The sequence below is a fragment of the Chanodichthys erythropterus genome, chromosome 19 (assembly GCF_024489055.1).
Source record: "Chanodichthys erythropterus isolate Z2021 chromosome 19, ASM2448905v1, whole genome shotgun sequence".
Taxonomy (NCBI): Eukaryota; Metazoa; Chordata; class Actinopteri; order Cypriniformes; family Xenocyprididae; genus Chanodichthys; species Chanodichthys erythropterus.
In genome coordinates, this window is record NC_090239.1 from 36,216,241 (window position 1) to 36,230,845 (window position 14,605).

Consider the following 14,605-nt stretch of genomic DNA (forward strand, 5'->3'; position numbering starts at 1 on the left):
AGATTTAAATTTTGTGAGACACTTTTTGTCAAGTATGCATGGAGGCCTGAATCTTCATGAATAATGCTGTGATTCACACCTGAGAAGGTAAAGACCCACATAATGACGATGGAATGAACAAGCCCTCATCACCTCGTTTCGTCAGGGGTTGGAACTAGTGTTAATTTCGTCTGATGAGACGAGACGAAATATGTTCGTCAACGACCTTTTTTTTTCATGACTAAGACGAGACGATGACAAGACTGCACCACTGTCCAAAAACGCTGACTAAGACTAAATTAACATGCATTAATTGTTGACGAAAAAAGACGAGACGAAAATGTTTTGTATAAAATAAAAACCAAGATAAAATCTCTCTTCATTTTCGTCTACAATCGTCTCTGCTTTTTCATCAGCTGTTACGCCTTTAAAATATTCAGAACGAGTTTGCGGCTTCGCGCTGTTGCTCAAGTTAAGCCTCGTTGAAGCCTTGTTTACACTGCATGCGTGCGGCTCGTTACGGCTCCGGCAAGATGTTGTTCCGTCCTCTGCGCGATGTCAACTCAAAGAAATTTCAAGTTTTTCAACTTCGAATCTCTTTTCGTCTGTTTCTAGTGATGTAAAATATGAGCGGGAGTTTACACAGGATGATTATTTTGACTTTGTTTTGTATTTGAGCTGCGCGTCTTGGAGGCGAGGCGCCTATCTTTAGAGAAGCGGCGCGTCGAGCAGCTTCTGGGACGCTTCTCAAACGCACCGCGGCGCGGCTGGTGTAAACACAAGCATTGACTAGAGTGGCCGTCTATCAGCTCCGGTAGCCGCGTCGCAGCCGTAACGAGCCGCACACGCGTGCAGTGTAAACGAGGCTTTACAGGTCTCATACACCTGTGGCTGCAACACGAAACTGCTGAACCATAGACTGTAAAAAAAGAACACTGAACACACCCAAAGCGAACACGAGTGACGAGCGACGATGATATGCTGCTTTTGAATTGTGTTGGTTAAAATAAAATACTCTTCAGAACAGGTTAATCATTTGTGAATGTGTCTCCTAAATCAGAAATTGAAAACCAGACACGTTTAACATTTGCATTCAACAAAAATCTTTCAACAAGTGTATTTTGTCAGGTAATTATGACATTTAACCAATGTTTGAGATATGTGAAACACTTTTTTTTACTGAAATGTTTATCAGTAATAATCTCAGTAATAATGTGTTATTTTTTTAAAAAAAGACTACATTTTTTGACTAAAACTAGACTAAAATTAAAAGACTTTTAGTCGACTAAAACTTGACTAGGATACCTTGAGTTTTCTTTTGACTAAAACTAGACTAACAAAAAAAGATATGTGAATGACTAAAACTAACAAGGACATTTGGCACAAGACTAAGACTAAGACTAAATTAAAAATAGGTGACGAAATTAACACTAGTTGGAACCCAGAGTGCGGTTGCATCTCGCTGCATACGAGGATTCCATCGGCCTCGAATGCTTCATCCAACTCACCATCCGCGTAGGCACTCGTATGCAGTCGTGTCTCGAAGAGCACTAGGGCCAGCCACTTCCCAACATCCTCGATCCGAACCTGTCAGCTCCCCAGAACCAGCCAGCGAGCCCATGCAAGTGGATAATTCACGTCTCTCACCCTCTGAACGTCAAAGAAGGCTGACCCTGAATCTATGTCTATATTGTTGTGCTCCTGGGCATGTAATCTCCGCATGCCCAATCCGTCCTCCTCGACCAATGGTGAGTGCCATCATTCCCTCCATTAAGAAGATGAAACCACTCACTACTGTTGTAAACCTTACTGCTGTTAATGTATCTGTTCCAGTGGTGGCGCTGCTCGATTCAGGGTCAGCAGGAAACTTCATCTCAGGCTCCCTCTGTCGACAACTCAAACTCAAAACATCGCCCTCTCCGATCATCTATCAAGTCCACTCCATCATGGGCAAACCCCTGAGCCGTAAACGGATCAGCCGCTGTGTGGGACCCCTTCAGCTTCGTGTGGGAATTCTACACGTTGAGGACATCCATCTGCTGGTTCTGGAGGATTCCACCGCTGACGTGGTTCTAGGGCGCCCGTGGCTCGAACAGCACAGCCCCACCATCTCCTGGCGTACGGGTGAGATCCTGAAGTGGGGTGAACAATGCTTCTCCAGTTGTTTCTCCAAATCTCCAATTCTCAAGTCTCCACGTTCCAAGAAGATCTCCATCTGCACTACATCCATTGAAAGCCCCATAGAGAAATGCTCCGTGGACATCCCATCCTGTTACGCCCCCTTCAGTGACATCTTCTGCCTGCAACGAGCCTCCAAGCTACCTCCACACCGGCCATGGGACTGTGCCATCGATCTGTTACCGGGTGAGCCAGTGCCTAGGGCAGGGATGGACAACTCCGGTCCTGGAGGGCCAGTGTCCAGCAGAGTTTAGCTCCAACCCTAATCAAACACACCTGAACCAGCTAATCAAGGTCTTTAGGATTAGTAGGAAGTTATAGGCAAGTGAGTTTTTATCAGGGATGGAGATAAACTCTGCAGGACACTGGCCCTCCAGGACCGGAGTTGTCCATCCCTGGCCTAGGGGAAGGATCTACCCCCTGTCAAGGCCATGGAGGAATATATCGAAGAGGCCCTTAACCAAGGATACATCCACCTGTCTACTTCCCCTGCTGCTTCAAGCTTCTTCTTTGTGGCAAAAAAGGACAGAAGCTTGCGGCCCTGCATCGATTATCACTCTCTGAATAAAATTACTGTCAAGTTCCGGTATCCACTTCCCCTCGTCCCAGCGGCCCTGGAACATCTTCTTGGTGCCACTGTATTCACCAAGCTGGACCTCCACAGCATGTACAACCTCTTCCGGATACGTGAGGGGGACGAGTGGAAGACCGCCTTCGTCAAGCCCACCGGCCATTATGAATATCTGGTCATGCCCTATGGTCTGGTCAACACCCCCTCCGTATTCCAGGATTTCATTCATGAGGTGCTCCGGGAGTTCCTCCAAAAGTTTGTATTGGTGTACATAGACGACATCCTCATCTACTCCCGGAGCCTGGCCGAACATCGCTACCACGTTGCAGAGGTCCTGGCCCATTCCCACAACCATCAAAGAACTCCAACGTTTCCTAGGTTTCGCCAATTTCTACCGCCGCTTTATTAAGAACTATAGCTCCATCTTCAATCCACTCACCAACCTCCTTCGTCATCAGCCCAAGTCTCTGTCCTGGTCCGAAGATGCCACCAACGCCTTCGAAGCCCTCAAGAGTGCCTTCACCACCGCTCCCCTCCTCGTCCACCCTGACCCTGACCTGCCATTCGTCATGGAGGTGGACGCCTCCACCACAGGAGTGGGAGCGGTACTTTCACAGCAGCGGTACTTTCATGGCAACCAAGTAGACTCCATCCATGCGCCTTCTCCCGCAAGCTCAACCCGGCAGAGGTCAACTACGACATTGGTGACCGCGAGCTCCTGGCCGTCAAGCTTGCTCTGGAGGAAAGAAGGCATTGGTTGGAGGGAGCAAATCACCCTTTTCAAGTACTAATCCCCGTCAAGCTGTTTTTCTCCAGATTCGATTTTACAATCTCCTATCGTCCAGGCTCCAAGAATATTAAGGCGGATGCCTTATCCCGTCTCCTTGCTCCATATGAGAAGAATGAAACTCCTGAGACCATCCTCACAAAGTCTATCTTCGTGAGTCCTATCCAGTGGTCAGAAGAAACCTTTGCCCTCCTCCAATGCCTCCTCCTACGCTCCGCCGGGTTGTCCCCAAGGTCTCCAGTACATCACCCGGACACAACGCACTCCACTTGTTCACGCAGCTCACTCATCACTTGGCAATGGCCACCCAGGGGTCAATGAGACCCTCTCGCTGCTTAAAGAGCGCTTCTGGTGGCCCAACATGGCCAGGGATGTCAGAAGGTACGTGCAGGGCTGCAGGGAGTGCGCCATCTCCAAGAGCCCTCGTCATCTGCCAGCCGGCAAGCTCAATCCTCTGCCCGTTCCTGAGCGACCGTGGTCACACCTGGGAGTGGATTTCATTACAGATCTCCCAGCATCAGATGGTCACACGTGTGTCCTCGTAGTAGTAGACCGCTTCTCCAAGGCCTGCCGTCTAATCCCCCTGAAAGGACTACCTACCGCCCTAACCACAGCAGAACTCATGTTTAACCACATCTTTCGATATTATGGAATCCCTAAAGACATTGTATCAGACAGAGGGCCCCAATTCATTTCCCGTGTCTGGAAGGCCTTCTTGTCCCTCCTGGGTGTGACCGTCAGTCTGTCATCAGGATACCATCCTCAGACGAACGGGCAGACGGAACGGAAGATCCAGGAGATCGGCCGCTTCCTACGTACCTTCTGTCACAGCCACCAGGACTCCTGGAACTAGTATCTGCCTTCCACTGGACTAACACCCTTTCAGTGCGTACTCGGCTACCAACCCCCACTGTTCCCCTGGGACGGGGAACCCTCCAATGTTCCTTCAGTCGACTACTGGTTCCGGGAGAGCGAGAGGGTATGGGACGCAGCTCACCACCAACTGCAGAGGGCCCTGCGCTGACGCAGGATGACAGCAGATCTTCGCAGCTCCTGCTCTGGCTGTCAACCAAGGACATCAGGCTGCGTCTGCCCTGCAAGAAGCTGAGTCCTCGCTTCACCTGGCCCATTCACCATCCCCAGACAGATCAACCCCGTCACGTATCGTTTGCAACTCCCACCTTAATACAAAATTCATCCTACCTTTCATGTCTCGCTGCTAAAACCTCACCACCCTTCTGTTTCTCCCTCCACAGAACCTGATGTGGCAGCCGCCGAGCCCCCCCTTCCACTCATCCTGGATGACGGAGCGGCATACGAGGTTCGCGAGATACTGGACTCCCGGCGCCGTGGTGGTCTTCTGGAATATCTAGTCGACTGGGAAGGCTACGGCCCCGAGGAGTGCTCATGGGTCCCTAGAAATGATATCCTCGATCCCAATCTTCTACAAGCGTTCCACGTCAGCCACCCAGACAGACCTGCCCCACGCCCAAGAGGACGACCACAACGCATCGGGGTCCTCGGTCCTCAGGAGCGGACCATGAGAGGGGGGGTACTGTCACAGACACGTCAGGTTCCACCTCCCTCCAATACCCACGCACTCAATCACCGGAGTACTAATCACCGCCACCTGCACATCGTCAGCACCGCTATCACCACCTCCTCAAAAACCCCACACACACACACACAGTCACTGTCCGGTCTCGTTTGTACTACAGCTACATGTGTACTTACCTCAAGGACTCCAACTTGCTACTTACCTGTTTCCACCATCTCCAGTGTCTCCAGTACACTGTGTGCAGAATTATTAGGCAAGTTGATTTTCTGATCATATTTTTTTTCCAAGCACATTTTACCAATTCCAATCCACATCAATCTTAATAACTACTATTAATATTGTTTTTAATCATTTATAAGTGATATATAATTGTTCATGAAGGCTGGAAATGAAAAATGCCCTATATTCAGGTGTGCAGAATTATTAGGCAGGTTTTCTTTTACAGATAAAATGAGCCAAAAAAGAGATTTAACTCAGACTGAAAAGTCAAAAATGATTAAATACTCATGAGAAGGACGCAATACTAATGTAATACTAGAAATTGCAAAGTTAAAGCATGACCATTGGACAGTGAAATGCTCATTGGGTCAGCTGGGTTATACAAAAACAGCTGGAGAAGAAAAGACACGTTAACTGCAAAATAATTAAGAATTAAGGTGAAGAATTAAGTGTGAAACCATCAGGAACCCTTTAGTCTCCAGCGCCACCATTTCCCAGTACTGAAACCTACCTGGAGTCTTCAGAAGTGTGAGGTGTCAGGATCTCAGAGACTTAGGTTAGGTGAAGAATCCTAAAAAATGACCCGCTCATAATAAGAATCACAAGCTGAAGTGTTATAAAATACATGAAGACTGGGTTTTTATAGGCCTTATAGACAGACAGCTTGAGAGTGACTCCTGAAGGACCAGCACCACATCCTCTTGTACCACTGTTTGAAGAATTTATCTTCCAGAATCTGGCAGTAAGTTTTGGAAGATCATTTAGTCCATCTCTGCAAGATGGACATTTCAGGATAAGAGATGGACTAAAAGTGAACTCCCACACCTTACTGCCAGATTCTGGAAGATAAATTCTTCAAACAGTGGTACAAGAGGATGTGGTGCTGGTCCTTCAGGAGTCACTCTCAAGCTGTCTGTCTATAAGGCCTATAAAAACCCAGTCTTCATGTACTTTATAACACTTCAGCTTGTGATTCTTATTAAGAGCAGGTCGCTTTTTAGGATTCTTCACCTAACCTAAGTCTCTGAGATCCTGACACCTCACACTTCTGAAGACTCCAGGTAGGTTTCAGTACTGGGAAATGGTGGCGCTGGAGACTAAAGAGTTCCTGATGGTTTCACACTTAATTCTTCACCTTAATTCTTAATTATTTTGCAGTTAACGTGTCTTTTCTTCTCCAGCTGTTTTTGTATGACCCAGCTTACCCAATGAGCATTTCACTGTCCAGTGGTCATGCTTTAACTTTGCAATTTCTAGTATTACATTAGTATTGCGTCCTTCTCATGAGTATTTAATAATTTTTGACTTTTCAGTCTGAGTTAAATCTCTTTTTTGGCTCATTTTATCTGTAAAAGAAAACCTGCCTAATAATTCTGCACACCTGAATATAGGGCATTTTTCATTTCCAGCCTTCATGAACAATTATATATCACTTATAAATGATTAAAAACAATATTAATAGTAGTTATTAAGATTGATGTGGATTGGAATTGGTAAAATGTGCTTGGAAAAAAAATATGATCAGAAAATCAACTTGCCTAATAATTCTGCACACAGTGTATTCCTCGTGTGCTTCTCCAACTGTGTGTGAGTGTTCCCTGTCTTCAGTCTCCAGCGTGTTCATCCTGATTCTTCCTACAATCAACAAAAGGACAGTATCTCTATTCTATCATCTCTTCAACTTCAGTAACTGCCATATACTCACCCAATTCTCTGCTGATATCAATAAAGATACTTTACTTGCTTTTACATCTGCCTCCGTGCCGTCTCTGTTGTAACAGCAGGTAGGTTTTGAAGCTGGTATGCTGGTTTGAGCTGGTTGCTGGTCCATGCTGGTCCAGGACCAGTTTAGGACCAGCATAGGACCAGCATAAACCAGCTCAAACCAGCAAACCAACCTTAAAACCATAGGTACCTTACCAGCATATGCTGTTTTTTTTCAACAGTACAAAGTGGATGTTTGAGCATTTATTTATTTTATTTTAGATTTATTTCAAATGTATTTCCTTGAGTTAGCCTACATATATACACACACAAACATACACACACACTCCAAATCATATTTAATGTTTTTAAAATAGGCTATATAAAATTGTAAAATAGTTCAAATAGATTTTGCTGTGGTACCCAAATTGGTACCGAGAACCGTAAAATTTTCATGGTATCGGTACCGACTACTGGAATTTTGGTACCGTGACAACACTAGTAGATGATGATAACTTTTCTCTGAGAAACTCCTTTCTGATATTGCTCCGCTATTTTTCGCCGCAGCATTGGGGGAATTGGTGATCCTCTGCCCATCTTGACTTCTGAGAGACACTGCCACTCTGAGAGGCTCTTTTTATACCCAATCATGTTGCCAATTGACCTAATAAGTTGCAAATTGGTCCTCCAGCTGTTCCTTATATGTACATTTAACTTTTCTGGCCTCTTATTGCTACCTGTCCCAACTTTTTTGGAATGTGTAGCTCTCGTGAAATCCAAAATGAGCCAATATTTGGCATGACATTTCAAAATGTCTCACTTTCAACATTTGGTATGTTATCTATATTCTATTGTGAATAAAATATAAGTTTATGAGATTTGTAAATCATTGCATTCCTTTTTTATTCACAATTCGTACAGTGTTCCAACTTTTTTTGGAATCAGGATTGTAGCTTACGGTCTCATGCATACAGCCAACAAACTAATACATAGAATAACATTACAACTTTCAACCATAGACTGTAAAAAAAGATGGACGACGCAACGCCGCTTCCTTCCATTGTAATAAACTGAAGGTAAAACGGACGATGATGGGCATTGATATGTTACGCAAAACGTCAGTTTTGGAGTCTGGGCATGTGCAGAAACAATTGTCAGTGGAGCCTGGACCATACCTTGGACTGATTACACCTGCAGCTGAACCTCATTACCCGGACTATAAAAGACTGCCAATCACATATGCATACCGCAAAGTCTTGTTTTGCCATGGTGAACATTTCTGAGCGTTATTTATCCTGTCTGACTGCCTGTAGTTGATCCTGCTGTATACTGTTATTGACCCTTTGCTGCCTGCCTCTGACCCTTGCCTGTTACCTGTGAGTGATATCTGCCTTTCTTGACCTACTGCCTGTTATCTGACCATGATTCTACCTATCCCCATTGTTCTTGTCTGCTCCTGTTTGACACTGCCTGTGCGACCACTTTCACTCACCTGTGTGCTACGCTGTCAGCCCAAGCAAACCAGTTCGCAGCACATCAACACCAGCTTAACCGGCTCACGAATCTCACGGAAGAACTGGTAAAAGCACTACAAGGCATTCAAGTCACCTCTACAGCGGAGTCTCCTCCACCTGCCGCGGCCGCCATTACCCACGCGGCGAGCATGCTGTCATCTGTGAATCCCCGCCTCTCTCTCCCAGAGAAGTTCGACAGTGATCCTGCAAGATGAAAGGGCTTTATTCCAGAGTGTTCTCTCTTCATAAGCCAGCAACCTGCCATGTATACCACCAACGCTGGTAAGATTGCATTAGTCTGCTCATTTACGGGGAGAGCATTGGAATGGATTACGGCAGTGTAGAGAGATGATGGTACAGCTTTTCCCACATATGAATATTTCCTGCAGAGGTTTAAAGAAGTGTTTGATCACCCCAGTGACGGCAAAGGAGCCGGTGATCTTTTAATGGAGCTCACACAGGGACATAAACCAGCGGCTGAATACGCTCTGGCGTTCCGAACGCTTGCGGCTCAAACCAACTGGCTGAGTGACACTCTGAAAGTCTGCTTTAGGAGAAGATTAAATCATGAGTTACAGACGGAATTAGCTTGCCGTGATGAGGGTAAAAGCCTAGATCAATTCATTGAGCTCACCATACAAATAGACAATCTCATTCGTGCCCGTAAAGCTGGTCAGAAACGCAGTGTGCGTGCCCCGTTACCTGTCGATGATGATAATTCAGAAGCCATGCAAGTGAATGCTTACCACCTGTCTGAAGAGGAGAGAAGTTGCCGATTAACTCACCGCCTGTGCTTGTACTGTGGTAATCCTGGTCATGTGAGGAATAACTGTCCAGTTCGCACCCGTCCAGTGAACCCACGGTCGGTGAGTGAATCCAATCCTTACTATTGCTCAGATATGTGGGTCTCTGTGCCCATAACGCTACTGATAAATGACATGCGGCTAGAAACCACCGCTCTACTGGATTCCGGGGCAGCAGGGAACTTTATGTCTCACAGTTATGCTCAACAACATCAAATTCCATTAATTGAATGCTCCTCTTCCCTCACAGTTGAAGCAATAGATGGTCGGCCACTGGTTACGGGACGCGTGAACGCCATCACCCAACAGATCTCCATGCAAACCGGTATCTTCCATACAGAAAAAATCCAATTCCACATCTTACCCACTTCTACCTCATCCATCATCCTAGGACTGCCATGGTTACGTACCCACAACCCCCATGTCTGCTGGAGAGAGGGACAAATTATCTGCTGGAATGAGAGCTGCTTCTAAATGTGTCATTCAAGTCGTCAAGCCCTCCGGACCAGCCGAACCCACTCTGGTGTAGGGACCCGTTCAACAGACATTACCAAATGGCTTTATCAGCCAGAGGCATGATTGAACAAAGCTTCATTTGGTCCAAAAGATCCATTTCCTGACAGGAAAAACCTAGCCTTAACAGAAGTGATGACGTGACTTCTTTTAACAAAGGACTCTGTCTAAAGGACTTCTTTGCTCATCAGCAATAAACTAATCAGAACCTATCACATGGGTCTGATCACATTAAATCTATTGATTCTCTCACAAAACCCTCTTGTATTATCGGACGGAACAGGAAAACACCCATCAACGGATTTAAAGACGAATCTGTCCTATCAATACCTCCCTTGTTTGAGCAATCCATCCTGACCCGGTCACTCGTGACTCCGGTCAAAGTTTAAACTATGCTTAAGGACTCAATCTTGAATCTCAAAAGGGACAATTGTCGATTACTTAAAGTATTAACTATATCCAGAATAACACTTGATATGATGTGATTACTAACATGTTGGATTCAATGCATTGTATGTTTGTATTCCTGTATGCATCTTTCTCTTATAATCATTCTTTTTAATTAGGTTAGTCTAGTAATATGTGTGTAAGAAGTGTGTCGTGTTTGAGCTCTAAATGCAGAATTTATAATTCTCTGTAATTCTGTGTGAATGAAACATTGAAATTCAGTATCAGGAAAATATTATAAACTTTATAAAGTTAATAAAACAGGAGAATGTTCTGCAGATATCACGCGATGTGATCAATAGACAATAGACGAGGTGTGTCTAATCTCCGTAGCAACGTCTCATTGGAGGATCGCATCGGAAGGATGGAGCCAGAATTGCTCCTTTAAAACTATGCTGTCCGAACAAGCTAAAAGTCAGAAGCTGGAAGTCAGAAGTCAGTCAGAAATACTTTGACCACGGCTGAAAAGTTGCTTGTGTCATGCTGAAAAGAAGAAGTTGAGAAGATCCTTTATCGGGGCTGATTTTCCATCTAACAGTCGCCGATTTCAACTACGAGCCACGCCGCTGATCATTCAACAGCCTTCACATCCAGATTCCAAAACCCTCTGTGAAATATCTGACCAAAGTCTCCCAAGAAGAGAGCCGCTCAAGCCAGACGCTCAGATCAAAACAGCAACATCCTTCAAAGCTTCCGCGCAACCCACAGGGCTTTCCCGAGAAGACGTCACCTGAAAGACAGCCAATCCAGAATGGGACTCCGCTGTTCACAAGTCACGGAACAACCCGATTACCTCAGCTGTCAGAGCAAACGCAGGTACAAGCAAACTTCTCTCTCTCTTGCTGGAAACTGGTGTAACTCCTTTAAATCTAAAGAATCAAGCCAAAGCTCTGCTTTTGTGATTTTCCTCAGGTTATGAGTTAAGTTAGCACTGAACTTGGGACTTTTCATAACTCATCAACTCCGCGAATGTGTGTGCATGTATGTATGTGTGTGTGTGTGTGTTTAGCCTTAGTTTCCTGTAATCATTAGAAGTAGTCAATAAATCTTGTTTTGATTTTCACATATACGAGTTTCTTGTGCTGTGTGTCAAATTACTGCCTTAAACTTAAAGATCAAGTTACCTCTTGCTTATAATATAATAATTACAATAATAACAATAATCATAATAAAATATTGTTACTGTTGGCCGCAGAATAATATTTTATCCAGAATTGGTAAAATACTCTAACCTCAATTTTCGCTGGACGAATAATTGATGAAGTGTTAAATATTAATTCTGAATCATTTACAGTGAATCAATTACAGTTGATTCAATTCTTATTCCCTGTAACAATTAAATTGAGCTAATAAATGACCTAAGGTACATTACACTGGACTTTTCTCTGCCCGAAGAGTATAAAGACCTCTCGTTAGCCTTCAGCAAGGTACGTGCCTCACAATTACCACCACATCGATCATACGACTGTGCCATTGATTTAATTCCAGGAGCTGCACCTCCCAAAGGCCGAATCTTTCCGTTATCCCAGTCTGAATCAGAGGCCATGAGGAAATACATTGAGGAGGAACTGGCTAAAGGCTTCATCCGCCCGTCCATGTCACCAGCATCTGCAGGCTTCTTCTTCGTGGGCAGGAAGGATGGGGGCCTCTGCCCTTGCACTGACTACCGGGGTCTGAATGAGGTTACTGTCAAGTTCCGCTATCCTCTACCTCTGGTCCCGGCTCCCTTAGAACAGCTACGAACGGCCCGCTTCTTCACCAAGCTTGACCTACTCAGTGCATATAACTTGATCCGCATCCGGGAGGGATACGAGTGGAAGACTGCCTTCTCCACAGCTACTGGACACTCTGAGTATCTTGTTATGCCCTTCGGGCTAGTCAATAGTCCGTCTGTCTTCCAAGCTTTTATCAACGACGTGTTCAGAGACATGCTCAACAGATTCATCAATGTCTACATTGATGACATATTGATTTATTCAGACAACATGGAGGATCATATCCAACAGGTCAGACAGGTCCTGAAGAGACTAATAAAGTATCAGTTGTATGCCAAGGCAGAAAAGTGTGAGTTCCACAAGACAGTAACGTCCTTCCTTGGGTACATCATCAGTCCTGATGGTGTCGCTATGGATTAAAAGAAGGTTTCCACCATACTCAACTGGCTACATCCCAACACCCTTAAAGAACTGTAATGATTCCTGGGGTTTTCCAATTTCTACCACCGTTTCATACAAAACTTCAGCTCCATCGCCTGCCCACTTACCAGTATGGTGAAGAAGGGTCAACACCTGTTAAAATGGACTTCCCGTGCCAACGACGCCTTCCAATAACTAAAGGAACGGTTCACCTCAGCTCCCATTCTGCATCATCCTGACCTGTCTCTCCCGTTCATCGTTGAGGTTGACGCATCTAATACCGGGTTAGGGGCAGTTCTGTCCCAACGACAAGGTAACCCACCTAAACTCTACCCCTTTGCTTTTCATTCCAGAAAACTCACTGCAGCAGAGCGCAACTACGACATGGGTGACAGAGAGTTACTGGCTATGAAGGCAGCGTTCGAAGAGTAGCGCCATTGGCTGGAGGGAGCCGCTCACCAGTTTGTAGTCCTGACCGATCACAAGAACCTTGAATACCTGTGTACCGCAAAGAGACTCAATCCCCGTCGAGCTCGGTGGTCGTTGTTCTTCTCCCAGTTCCACTTCAGTTCTTCCAGTACTGTCACTTACCACCCAGGCTCTAAGAATACCAAAGCAGATGCTCTTTCACGCCAGTTCGAAGGTGAGACCAACATGTCTAACCCTGAAACTATAATACCTGCTTCTCTCGTTGTCGCACCCATACAGTGGGATATAATGGCTGAACTGGACCAGGCCAATGCAGAGGGCCTGCTGACTGTCCTCCTGACAAGGTCTACGTCCCGCCGAACTTCCGCAGCCGCATCCTGGAGTTGGTCCACTCTTCACCCGCCTCTGGCCACCCAGGCATTGCTGCCACCATACAGATTCTACAAAACTGGTTCTGGTGGCCGTCGCTTCCCAAAGACACCACGCAGTTCGACAGATCCTGTCACACCTGCAACATCAACAAACCATGCCATCAGGTCCCCGCAGGTTTATTACAGCCACTGCCTCTCCCGCAACGTCCATGGTCACACATAGCTGTCGACTTCATCATTGATCTTCCTGCCTCAGATGGATGCACCACTATTCTGACCGTAATCGACCGCTTTTCCAAAGCCTGCCGCCTCATTCCTCTGCCCAAACTGCCCACTGCCATGCAGATGGCCGAGCATCTTTGCAACTGGGTGTTCCGGACCTACGGCCTGCCAGAGGATATCATATCCGACCGTGGTCCCCAATTCACCTCCCGCCTCTGGTCAGCCTTCTGTCAAGCTCTCAGCATAAACGTCAGCCTTACCTCCGACTATCACCCACAGTCGAATGGGCAGGTAGAGAGGTTGAACCAAGAGCTCACACCTTTCCTTCGATCCTACTGCAACCGTAACCAGAATGACTGGGCTCGTTACCTCATGTGGGCAGAATACGCCCAAAACTCCCTCCTTAAGCCAGCAACTGGACTCACCCCATTTCAGTGCATTCTGGGTTTCCAGCCACCATTGTTCCACTGGTCCGGCGAACCCACTAACGTACCTGCTGTGAACGATTGGATGAGTCGGAGTGAGGATACACGGAACAGAGCTCATACCCACCTACAACATGCAGTCCGTCGCCTGAGACAGACTGGCTAAACCGACTGTCTGCTAGCTGCCTCACGTTACAGAAGTCAGATAATTCCCAACACATAGAAACTCTTGCACCTAGATATTATCACATAGAGACTTAATTCAATAAAATTAATAGAAACAAAAAACTTCCATTTAATGGAAAAAATGTAATTGATGTTCAACAAAAAAAAAAAAAAAATTGAGATAATAATGATAAACAAATGATAAAGCTTGGATTGTTAAATATTAGATCACTTTCTTCAAAAGCACTTATTGTAAATGATATTATCACAGACAATAATCTAGATGTGCTGTGTTTGACAGAAACCTGGCTAAAACTGGACGATAACATTACTTTAAATAAGTCTAGTCCTCAAGGTTATGATTATCGACACAATCCTCGACAGAAAGGAAAAGGGGGAGGTGTTGCTGTAATTTATAGTAATATTTACAGTATTAGTCAAAAGTCTTTCAAATATAATTCCTTTGAAGTGATGGTGCTTTATGTAACATTATGTAAGTTGACATTTGTGTTGGCTACTGTATACAGGCCACCAGGACACCATACAGACTTTATTAAAGAATTTGCTAATTTTCTAATCAGAGTT

At 45.4% G+C, this 14,605-nt stretch overlaps 1 protein-coding gene across 2 annotated transcripts in view; it reads right to left on the bottom strand.

Moving 5' to 3' along the window:
- Nucleotides 1-14,605, bottom strand: part of LOC137007883 (uncharacterized) — a 135,874-nt gene that overhangs the window by 3,225 nt on the left and 118,044 nt on the right. Inside the window, exon 1 of one of the 2 annotated variants that reach the window (XM_067369579.1) lies at nt 8,605-8,690. The exons of the other annotated variant lie outside the window; for it this stretch is intronic. The gene's annotated coding sequence lies outside the window, so the exon portion shown is untranslated. Of the gene's footprint in view, nt 1-8,604; nt 8,691-14,605 lie in introns of those variants that run through there. 2 annotated transcript variants of the gene reach the window in all.